The sequence below is a fragment of the Camellia sinensis genome, chromosome 8 (genome assembly GCF_055761805.1).
Source record: "Camellia sinensis isolate YWXY chromosome 8, ASM5576180v1, whole genome shotgun sequence".
NCBI classification, from domain to species: Eukaryota; Viridiplantae; Streptophyta; class Magnoliopsida; order Ericales; family Theaceae; genus Camellia; species Camellia sinensis.
Genome location: NC_138968.1, coordinates 70790656 through 70803685, shown reverse-complemented (window position 1 = coordinate 70803685; position 13030 = coordinate 70790656).

Here is a 13030-nt window from a genome sequence, read left to right as displayed (position 1 = left end):
AAAAGATCACACATAGGCTAAAAATACTATGCAAGATAACGGTATATAAGAAGGATAATGAAGCAAGTGTATCAAGGGGGCCTCAAACAGTGAGAGGCCCTTAACAAAAAGTGAAAAAGAGCTCAAAAAAATGCCACTTTCAGTTAGGGCCGGAGCTCAAAAAATCAAGCATGTATGGCTAAGAAATGATACAAAAATAAGCTCAAAAGAGAGGAAATAGAACTTACCCTTGAAGACAAGTCTTTAGTAACTCTTGGCTTGAGTTTGCAGCACCCTTAAGCTCTGGAGAACACCCTCAAACTGCTGGAGTGGAGGATGGAAGGGTAGGGCTTGGTGGTGTAGTGTAAAATAGTGTAGGATTTGAAGAATGGAAGCTTGGAGATGGAGAGGGAGAGAGATAAGATGCAAAGGGCTTGAAGGGAAATTTTCTAACCCTTTTGACAGAGCTGGCCAGCCAAGTATATACACCAAATAGGGGGAGAAAAGGAGGGAAAAAGTGGGGGGAAAACAAGCCAAGTTTCCCCCCAAAAGTTGTCCCCCCGGATACAAGTTTTTGGGGGGAAAAAAGTGTACAGCTGTAATGTACACATTGCAAGGATCATGGCCGGCTAGTTTTTGGAGCTTCAGGTGGCCGGCCGGCCAAGGGTCAAAAGGGCCAAGAAGATTTAATGGCCGGCCACCACAAATTGCTGTCCTCCCAGGTGCCCTCAACACAACTTTGTGGTTCAAAATTGTCAACTGTAAAACAGGAGAGAGAATAGGCCATTTTTAGGAAGGGTTCAAAAGGGTCAGGTGGAATTACTGACCGGCCACCAACTTTTAGTGTCCTCCCATGTGTGTACATCATAAATATGTGGTTAAAAGTTGAAGAAAATGGCCGAAAGGTATTCAACATTGGCTCGGAAGTAAGAAAAACGGGCGTCGGAGGGCGCCGAAGGATATATAACTGGTTGCTGAAACAATTGCTGGCCTCCCACCTTTCTACGGCCTTCCTGGTGATGAAACAGAGGTACCTGCCAAAAATGAACGAAAACCGATGCGAAACGAATGTTCGGGGGCCAGAACACGCAGTTCGGGGCCCCAAAAACTACCTGTTAAGCACCGAAAGTGGCACTCGACCACGAAGTGGGTCTCTTAGACCTCAGTGTCCCTCAAAAGGGAGTAAATAAGATGCATGCCAAAAAACGGAGTGATAGGAGATGGTTAAGCGGTCCCAAACCGAGGCACACGGCCTGACAGCTCCGAAAATTGGGAACTGGGCTCCGAAATGGGCAAAATGGCCTACGACCACAAAACGTAGCCTACGACCACTGAGAGATGATCTACGAGACCTCTCCCTCCCTTCGCGAAGAGAAAACAGAGAAAACTGAGCCTGGTTCGCAAACCGAGGCAAAGCACAAAAGAGTCCGGAAGTCAGGAGGCAAGGCTCGCAGCCAAGACTCTAAAACCTCTGAACAAGCACAATATGCAGTATCACCGAGCGCTCAACTGGTGACGTCTGAGTCTCAAGGCCGGTCAAAAATGGGGTGTCTACAACAAGCTATCTTAAAATGACGAAAATACCCCCTCCACTTCACACTTTTATCATTCTATTATGGTTTCATTTCACCTATCTCAAAACAACAATCTCTCTCTCTCTCTCTCTCTCTCTCTCTCTCTCTCTCGCGTGCGCGTGCGCCTCTTCCACGGCCACGGCCACGGCCACGGCCACGGCCACCGATCTCTCAACTCAATCTCCTCTTCTTGATCTCTCTCTTCCGACACTAGTTATGAACTCGGATCGGATCGATCATTAGAGCCAGCTGCTTCGTCGTCATCGTCTGAGAGCTACCAAAAGTTCATCTCCACCTCGATCTGTCTCCAAAACTTCTACTCTCTTTGTCTTAAAATATTAGTCCATTTTCAAAAATTAAGGAAAAAAATAATATAAATTTACTATTTTTTCATTTTTTTAAATTTATTAATAATACAAAAAGTACAATTATGACAATTGATATTCTCCAAAAAAATGTAGTGTCAAAGGGTAATTTTGAAAAATTAATATTTTTAAAATATAATAATTGTACTATAAAAAAAAAGTTAGATTTTTTAAAAGGGACCATTATTTTGGGATGGAGGAAGTAAATCCGTCGTCGATCCTCCAAATCCGTAGTAGATCTTCCTCGTCTTTCTCTCTCTCTCTCTCTCTCTCTCTCTCTTCATCTTCGATGTGATCTGTATTAATGAGAAACTAAAATTGAAATTGATAATGCCAGTTTCGATGCCAGTAACTCTGTAAAAGACGAAGAGTTGTTAGGTTTTTTCGCGAGGCTTGGCCATACTTTTGAGGTCACCGGAGAGGAACCTTTGTTATTATTTCCGCTGAAATTATTGATAGCCCTTAGTTGAATCCCATTTTGATGGCACGTTTATAATCCATTACATATGTTTCCCCATATCTCTATATTTGTATGCATAATATATGTATATATATATGGATATATAGAATGTATATGTGATGAATAGTTTATTTTGCTTGTAGTTATTTCTTGAGTTGAGTTTGTCTTACTTAATTCAATTGTTTAAAAATTACTATATTTTTTTGTTTATTGTTTCTTTCTTGGAATTTTATCAACTTTTGTCATGGACATGGATTGTGTGTTCTTTTCAATTTCACTAAGTTAAGAGACTCTAAACAAACTGTATTATGTGATTGATTACCACCAGAATTCTTTGACAAGTCTGTAAATACATATAAGAATGGGAAAAAATTGTTGTTATGAATAGATCTGTTGTGTTTTGTGTTTTTAATTTGTTCAAATTTTAAACAGATTCTTATATTTGTTCTATGTTTTGTGTTTTTTTTTATATGTTTTTTAGATTCTTAGATATATTTTTTTTTATCTGTTCAACAGATAAAGAATTAACAGATAGAGGTTTTGAAAATTTTAAACAAATAGAGAAAGAATCCACAGATCGAATTCAGAGAAAAATTAAATAGATAATAAAATTTAATCAGATATTTGAACAGATAAGAGAAAAAATATGAATAAACAGTTAGAATTTGTTAACAAATAGTTAAAAAATTTGAATAGATAAATAAAAATTTTAAAAGATAGATGAAAATTTTGAATAGATAGAAAATAATTTGAACAGATAGTCAAAAAATTTAACAGATAAAAAAAGTTAATAGGTAATTAAATGGTAAAATTAAAAATAAAATGTCCTTCAAAACAAATAAAAGTATCTTTCACCAAACTATTTCACAAATGGTGGACCTTTCACCAACAAAAAAATCGGCAATGCTAGGGGCCTCGAATTGTCGAGGCTCGAATGCCTCACTAATTCCTCTCTCTTCCTTTTTTTTTATGTTTTTGTTTTGTTTTGTTTTGTTTTGTTTTTTTTTTTTTTTGAATGGTGGTTATGTGTAGGGGTGTGCCAAAAAACTAGATATCCAACAGCAATTTAGCCTAGGTTGGACTGGTTGGATGATAAAATTGACTGATTAGTTAGGATGCTTGCTAAAATTTGTTAATTTTATTCTATATAATTTTGTACAAGTCCCTGCTAATTGAAATAAAAATATAGTAGGAACGTACAAAATTATATGAAACGAAATTAACAAATTTTAACTAGCAACCTATCTGATCAATCAATTTTATCATCCAACCAATTCAACCCCAACTCACTCACCTTATTAAACTATACAGGCTGAGTTAGTACAGAATGTCTAACTTTTTGGCACATCCTTACACATAACCACCCTTTCAAAAAAAAATTAAATAAAAAACAAACTAGACAAACAGAGCCCAATAAATAGAGAGAGAAAAAAAAAAAAAAAAAAAAAAAAGGAAACCAACACATCCCAACAAATAAAAAAAAAGGAAAAAAACAGAAGAGGAAGTCGAGGCATTCGAGCCTCACAATTTGAGATCCTAAACATTTTCCCAAAAAAATACACTAAACCTAATGTTTTAAGCACTTTTTAAATTAAATTTATCATTAATTTTCTCAAAAATATATTTTTATAAAGGATGTCAAATTATGCTTAGGCCAAAAACTATTTTCCCAAACACCCTCTTATTTGTTGTGAGTATATTGTTCTGACAAAGACAAAAATGTAAGAGCAGTGAAGTTTGACTCTACCGAAAGATTGGGGTCGTGTGGGGTTTTGTAATGACGGCAAATAACTTCAAAAAATAATAACATCAGCACGAAAAAACACCCAACTGTTATTCATACTTACATATCTATGCCCACTTTGGCAACTTTAGGTTTTTTTTTTTTAAAAAAAAATAAATCATATTATCTTTATATTTAAAAAAAATAAAAAAAATCAATTTTTAACCTATTTTTCAAAACAACCCATAAAAGTCAACATGTCCAAATTTTGATTACTTCTCTTTATCGAACATGTTTCCATTTTTCTAATTGAAATTAAACCAAAAAATAAAAAAAAAAAAGATTAAACTGATGATTACAATATAAGATTTGAAATCTTCAACCTTAGATTTACTAAACAAGACTCTTATTACTTGCCTAACATATCATATGTAGTAAAATTTTATTTTATTTTTATTTATTTTAATTACACACTTATCGTGTGTGCCAACAGCTAATTATATATAAAATGAACAAATAGCTTGGTATTTTGAAATTTCTTATCTCATTTTGTTAAGTGTCCACTTTTCTATTTTTTTTTAAAAAAAAAAAAAAAAAAAAAAAAATTGACATACTGAAGTTTCTTGTCTCCTTTTGCCAAGTGTGAACAAATCGCTTGGTGGCCTGAAACTTCTTATCTCCTTTTGCTAAGTGTCCATTTTTTTATTTAAAACAAAAAAAAAAAAATTAGTTTCTTGAAGCTTATTATCTCCTTTTGTAAAGTGTCCATTTTTTTTTTATTTAAAACAAAAAAAAACTTTAGTTTCCTGAAGCTTCTTATCTCCTTTTCTCAAGTGCCCATTTTTCTATTAAAAAAAAAAAGAAAAAAAAAGAAGAAGATAAAAGAAAGAAGTGAGAAGTTTGAGAAGACTAAATAAGTGCACTTTTTGACTTTTCTTGTATTATGTGTAGAAAAAGTAGAGAGGAGATGTTGATTGATGTGACCCAAAAAAGATAAAAAAATGAAATAAGTGCACTTTTTTAGTTTAGGCAAACTTGGCCTTAACCTTAAGCCTAATGTTTGATGAATAAGATTCTTACCACTTAACTAGCAATAATTTTAAGAAAATATTAAAAATAATTGTTAGTTGTCATTAATATTAAAAAAATAAATTAAAAAATAGAAAAGCATTTTAAAAATATGTAACGAGTGTATTGAGATTATAAATATTTAGATAAATTACAAATATATTTTTTGAGGTCTGCTTAAAATATGAATTACTTCATGTAATTCTGAAAATTAACATAATGGTACTTGAAATTTTTACTTTCATAACAAATGACCATTTTTATTAATAAATTATCAAGCCAATTAATATTTTTTATTAATAAAAATAAAAAATAGAACTAAAAAATTAATTTAAAAAATTTAAAATCAAACAAACATTACAACATATAAGAGTTTTAGAGACTATTTTTTTTTTTCTAAAATTTTAAATTTATTTGGAGACTAATTTCAGTTGCCACAAGAATAGTCGCTAAAAGATCGTCTGGAAAAGTTAAAAAAATGAGCTTTTAGGGACAAAGTTTTGAAAATATCTCTAATAAATGCACTTTTAGGGACAAAAATAACTTGGTCCTAAAAAGGTTTCTTTTTGAGACAACTTTTCGTCCCAAAAGGTTAAGGATTCATCATTATCTGTTTAATTTTGCCACTAAAAGTAAAATAATAACAATAAAAATATTTTGTCCCTAAAAAGAGACTTTGTCTCTAAATTTTTGTCTCTCAAATCTTAATTTCTTATAGTGAAAATAACTGTTATTTAGTTTAATTTTTTATAAAAAAAATATAGAACTTGATGCGACCTCATCTATAAAAAATTTTAGAGTTGCCATTGTTAAAAATTTAAATGCAATCAAGTTATGTGTGAATCATCTGAAACACTTATTGATTTTTTAAGCTAATAATATCTATTATTAATTTTTTTAGGATGATAATACATTTATCTAATCATAAATATGTCATGCACTTTATATGTATTCTGATTTTATATAAATCACAAACAAAATGAGTTGACTATAATAAGATAATATTTTAAAGTAGTTATTTGTTGAGTTTTAAAATTTAGAAAGACAAAATATAACTAAATCATAAGAGATTTATTATAATTTACTCTTTATTTATTTATGAAAAATTATATACAAAACAATTTTTTTTTAATTCTTTTCTAAATCTATTGACGTATAAGTGAAATAATTGATTCATAATTAAAAACATATTAAAAATAAAAATACTTTAAATGTCGTAACAAATTATAATTAAAAATAATAAACTTAATTTTCGACCCCGAATAGACAATCATTTACTGTTTTTGATTCTGCGAAAGTCTCGGATTCTATTGACCTTTCTCAAAAGTACAAAACATTCAAAAAGAAAAGAATGGTATCACAATCATTGTGAAAGAAAGTAGGTGAATTATTTATATCAATCACTAGATCAATACACCTATCATACCTATCATACTTATATCAATATTTTATTTCAGAGCATGTCAAGAATTTATGTTAAGGGGAAAATTATTCTCTGCTCTGGGGCAATATGATGTGGTACTCTAACTTGATTATTATGGGTTGAATCAGTGCAACTCATTACCTTTTTGTCTTCCTTGAAGAGACATTTGAATATTGTTTTTAGATGAATGGTGTGCAATAATATTCATAAACCACCAAATAACTTCTCATATAAAGGAGACAATGTAGTATTATTTATATCAATCACTAGATCAGTACACCTATCACACCTGTCATATTTATATCAATATTTTATTTCAGAACATGTCAAGAATTTAAATAAAGGAGCATGTGACAATGTACTATATGGGGTTGTTTGAGAATGGATAATTTTTTATTTTTTATAAAAATATGTGTAATTGTAGGATGGATAAAACAGAGGTGTTCGAGATTTGATTGTGATCGAAAAAATTTTAATCTGTCATTCGTTTGTTGGATGGATGAATTGGAAAAAATCAATCTCTATCCATCCGTCGAATTGACAAATACGGATTAAGCAGATTGGTGGATATATGCGAATCGGTTTGGTGGTTTAAACTTTTACAAATTTTGAACATAATACAATAACTTATTAACATTTTTTTTTAGATAACAATCCAACTCACCATAACTAAAAGATTATCAAGCAAATTATCAAATACCAATAATAAATACATATAAGAAAATCATGCATTATCAAAACTATTTCATTATTTTTTTTAATTCAAAAACTATTTTATTTGATTTAAAAAAAATGACAAAATTAAGCCTTATATTGTCCACGCAAAAATACAAAATATCAACTCTTGCCATTTGATAAAAATATTTCCAAATTGAAAACATAACAAAATATATAAACTTTTTTTTCGATTGAAAACACAAATAGAATATCAAAACAAATTGAAAATATAAAATCTTACAAATTACTAGGGGTGCTCGTGGTATGGTGGTTTAGTTGCGGCCAAACGAACTTCAAATCTACCATCTGTCCAAAACCAGGCGGATTTGAAAAAATCAATCTGCAACCGTCTGCTAGTCATCATGCATCCGTCCAAAATGCGGTGGATTGGTTCAGTTTGGTCAGTTTGGGCGAATCGAAATATCCACTACTCACCCGGAGTGTGAAATATTGGCTAATCTAATAAAATCGTATCGATTTGTATCAATCTATATCATTCTATCTATTAATCGCAAATTAAATTTTAAAATTTATAATTCGTTTTTGAAACTGTTTCACTCCACTATAATTAATACATATATATTTTTTGACCTATAAAAAATATCAAAGTAAAAGTGAGTGTGAAAGAGATTTAAGATGTGAAATTTGTTACAAATTAGTAGTTATATAAAAATTATTATGTAAAATTAGTTTGTGTTATATATATGAAAAATATTATACAAATTAGTGTTATGTATATTAGGCAAATGCTTGATAATTTGGTTAAGAATATTCTTCAATCCGTCAATCCACCCCAAACTGTGATTTGATTATTTGCCAATTCGTTATTTGGTTTATAATTTTACTTTCAAACCGTCCGAACTGCATCTCGCACACCCCTAAGAATGTGATACAGAGGTGATATGACCAAAATAAGATAAAAAGACAAAAAATATATTGTTTTAGGAGGTTGACAAACAACCCCTCAATATTTAAAAAAAAAAAAAAAAAAAAAAAAAACACTTAAAGAAGTTTAGGGTTTAAAGTTTAGAGTTTTCTTCCATACCATTGTGGGTGCACCTCCTCTTCATCTTCAACTTCTAGCGGTGTCCAAAGTACGGCAGCGACAGTGGCGAAGTTGGCTAGCAATGACAAGGGCGACGTCGAAGGGGACATCAGGCTTTCAAGCAAATCTTGCTTGCCATACTACATCTTTGAAAAAATCAGTGGTCTTCCCTAAATCATAACTGATTTTTTTGACAAATTTATTATTTTTTTGTTGTTTGTTTTCTTTACTTTTGTCGTATGGTTTGTATGGCCCTATGGGGTCTTGTTTTGTATGTTATTATTTTTAATATGAATATTTTCCATGTTCTAAAAAACAACTATTTGAAAGTAGGATTTTTTTTTTTAGCAAATAAAAACAAAATAAGTTAAAATATTCAATAAGACAAAATATTACATCTAAATTGTAATCATTTCACTTTTCTCTCAGAACCATCAAATCAACTATAAAAAAAGTCAAACATTGGTACATTAGGTAAAGGTACGGAAAGAGAGGGATTCGAACCGTCGGTAAACAAAAGCTTACATGGCAATTCCAATCCTATGCCCAAACACAACTTTTTAAACCAAACTAAAATAGTCAAAAAATTAAAAAGTCAACTAAAATAGCCAATGTCCCAAATGAGCCCAGTGTTAACTGATACGGGGTTTTAGTATGAGTTTGAAGAATAGAAGGGGTTTTCGATGTTACGACCCCATTCTGTCCCTAATAGAATGATGCCGTGATGGCTAGTAATCTTAGATTATTGAAGGCCAACTTACAAAGATTCATATATACAAATTATACATATGGAGCATACATGTGCGGAAGCAATAAATTTAAATCAAATTAATCCATAAGAGTTGTGTATAGATTAAATGAAATGACATACATATTAACATAGTTTTACAACTTAGATACAAATAAATTACACTTGATATTACATCTTCATCAAAACGCTTCTCAAGCCAAAACATACGAAAGAAATGAACTATAAAGTTAAGAAGCATAATCTTAAGATGATTACAAAAGCATACATCAAAATATTTTCCAAACAAAGTCTTAGGCGAAATCGCCTTCTTGTTTATCACCTACATATATGTAAGGGAAAAGGGTGAACTGAAAAGTCAGTAAATGATATAAGCAATAAGGTTTGAATGAATTATAATCGAGATTTTACCAAACCAATACATATCATTGATTGTAATAAAACAAAGGATGAACAAAGTTCATCAATCAAAGGCTTCCAAACATCATAGGATGTTTATTAACGTCTACATAATACAAAGGATGAACATTCATTGACAAAACAAATGCATACTCGATCTGAAATCGTTTAGACAAGCCCACCCGTCGGTGGCAAAGGAGATATCATAAACAAAGGTACTAATTGCATTAAAGTCTCCTGGCACACAAGGACCTTCCAAGAATGTTATCAAAATAAACATAATACTTGATATGAAGACTAAGGGATAATCATTCATGCTTGATTAGATACTTTTCCAAAACAAAGTAAAACTTTTATTTAAAACATTATAACATAACTTTATTAAAGATACCACTCATGATAGCTCTTCAGTCGAAGGGAATTAAGGCAAAGATCCAAGACTTACAAATACATGACAAGTCCCATTGAATGCACTTCAAAAAGACAAGAAGAGATACTCAAAGATGGTTATGCAATCCACTCTCAAAACAAGCTTCAAATGCGTAAAATATATCTCGGCATTTCTTTCCAAAACCAAGTCAAAATAGAGCAAAACATGTTCTGGAAGTTAAATCAACGTTTTTCTTTATGGAAAAGATTGCTGGGTATAAACCAAGTCTAGGAATGGATGTACAGAGATGAGTTTGGCCGAAATGGCCTAGCTTGGTGAACTTAGGAGGTCATGGTCGAGGTTTCACACCTCTTGACCGAGGTGTGGTCTCCTTGGCTGAGATGTGGAATGCCTACTCGGGATGTTACAAGGTGTTGGCAAAGATGCACTGTGGTCGGCCTAGATGCTCATGCAGGGTAGACTAAGGTGCAAGTGATTATGCAAGGTAGGCCGAGGTGGGATGCAATGCTTGGCCTAGGTGTGAAAGCTAGACGAGAGTAGATCTCAGTGACCACACTTAGGGAATAATAAAGTCTGGAAATTTGGGTTTCCTCTTGAAGAACATGAAGAACGTGAACATAAAGAACATGAATGTTAAAATCATAACTTCTTATTCAAAATTTTGATATTTCATGATATGAGTTCAAAAACATGGACTGAGGTACCCATATTTGAAGATTTCATGGAAACAAACACAAGAACATAGAACTTGGTATGAACTTTTGGATCAAATCATGGCTTTTCTTTAAGAATACAGGAATATCACTTTCTCTTTCTAAAACAAAACTTTAAATCAATGCATAGCTCATGAATCATGCTAGATCATGCAAAGTGATCAGATTAACATCAAAAACAACAAGAGTAAATCAAGAATCTAATCTCAAAACACAAATCAAATGGTTCAAGATATGAAAATCAAGATTGAAAAGTCTAACTTCCTCCAAGAACTTCCTCTTTTTTGTCCTAGAACTTCTCCCACTTCTAAGACAAAGATATGGCAAATGATATAGGTTTCTCAACTACTAACTGACTAATACCCACTACTGGGACACGTGGCATTATCTGGTCAAATCTTCTCAAAAAGGTGTCTGAATGAACAGACAATAGTAGGTCAAAGTGTATAGAACAAGTAAGGTGGTATGGGTATTCTGACAAGGCAAGGATCCTAGATTAAAACATAGACTTCGGACAAGTAAATGATAGATGAGGTCTTCCTAACCTCGGTTAGGAAGGGTAATATTTAGCCTAGGTTTGACACACCTCGGCCAAAGTTGTACAAGTCATGGAACAACGTTGTTAGGTGTTGGCTAATGTGTATAACTCGGCAAGAAGGTGCTCAACACAGCTGCAAGGTTCTAGGATCAAGGATCTCGGATGCCTAGGTGATGCACACCTCGACCTAGGTGGTGCCATAGTTCTAAATCGCGGTATCGGGTAACATAACGGTATCGATATCGATATTGATTGCGGAGTATCGGTATCGGTAGTATCGGCCGGTACGTATCGAGAATCGGGTGTCGCGGCCGTGAAATTTTAAAAACCATTAACAATCCCTCTAAAACTCAATTTTGTGCTTTTTTTTTTTTACTCTTTTAGCCTTAATTTGTCACATTTTAATCAAAATTTTGATATGTAGGTGCACTTTTGACTCATTTTCAACTAAATGATATGTATTTATTTTAGCCTCAACTATAACTTTCAATTATTTACAATAACAGTTTTCAATTGACAAATATTATAATTCTAATTTAGTTAGTAACAATAATACATTTAAAATAAAAATAAAAAACTGATTAGAATAAACCTCTTTAAAAAATAATAAATAAATAAATAAATCTAAATTTTAAGCATTTACATCAAACCAAGACACAAATAAAAAAAAATTAAAAAAAAAACATAGTACAAAAACATAGCACAAAAATAAAAAAAATAAAAAAACCTTTCCACTAATCCAAATAGAAATATATATATATATATATTAATATAAACAGTGGTGTAGTGTAGGTGTATAAAAAAATAAACAGAAGAAGAAGAAGAAGAAAAAAAAAACGTAAACATTAGCCCAACAACTAAACAAAGCATAGTAGCTTTAGGTTGACCAAAAACAGAGCATAAGCATAAGAACAAATTATAACTTGCAACTTAGGGAAAAATCTTCTTTGAAGAAGCTTGAAGATCGAAGTGAACTCCACAGCCCAACGAAACTTAGATCTTGCAGGTTTTCTGCCCGAATTTTCGTCCGTATCGGCGACAACCAACGTATATCGGACTGTATCGCTATATTTATCAGATTCAGGCCACCACGTACCGAGACTCGGACGTTACGGCTGTAAATTTCATTCTCACCGCTATATCGGTCTATATCCAAATCGGTGCTTCGATTTTCCGGTACGTACGTACCGGCCGATATTTAGAACTATGGGTGGAGGTCACACAAAGCAAGGAACAAAATAAGGATCTTATACTTAGGCAAAATACAATAGCATCAAAACAAGACAGGATCCTATACTTAGAAAAAATATCCAAGTTTACACGATGCAAGCTTAACAGACCAAAATTATATAAATTCTCATAAATATGACTAAGGTAAAAATAAGGGTTATTGTAGTCTACCTCCCTTAAAGAAGTTTGGTCCCTAAACATAAGTTATCTTGCCCCAAAAATAACTCCAGATATCGGATTTTCATCTTCTCTTCTATTTCCCATGTAGCATCTTTGCTGTAATGCTCCTTCCATTCAATTTTCACCATTGGTATAGACTTAGTCCTTAACTGTTTCACTTGCTTATCAATAATTCATATCGGCTTCTCCTTGTAACCCAAATCTTCATTAACCAAAATCCCGAAATGATCAATTACGTGTGTCAGATCCTGAATGTACTTCCTTAACATCAAAACATGAAACACATTGTGGACTTGGCTTAATTTTGGTGGCAAAGCAAGTTGGTAGGCAACAGAGTTAACTCTCTCAAGAATTTCAAATGGCTTGATGTAACGAGGTGCTAACTGACATTTCTTTCCAAACCTTGAAACTCCTTTCATTGGTGAAACTTTCAAGAATACATGTTCCCTAACTTAAAACTCTAATTATTTTCTTCTT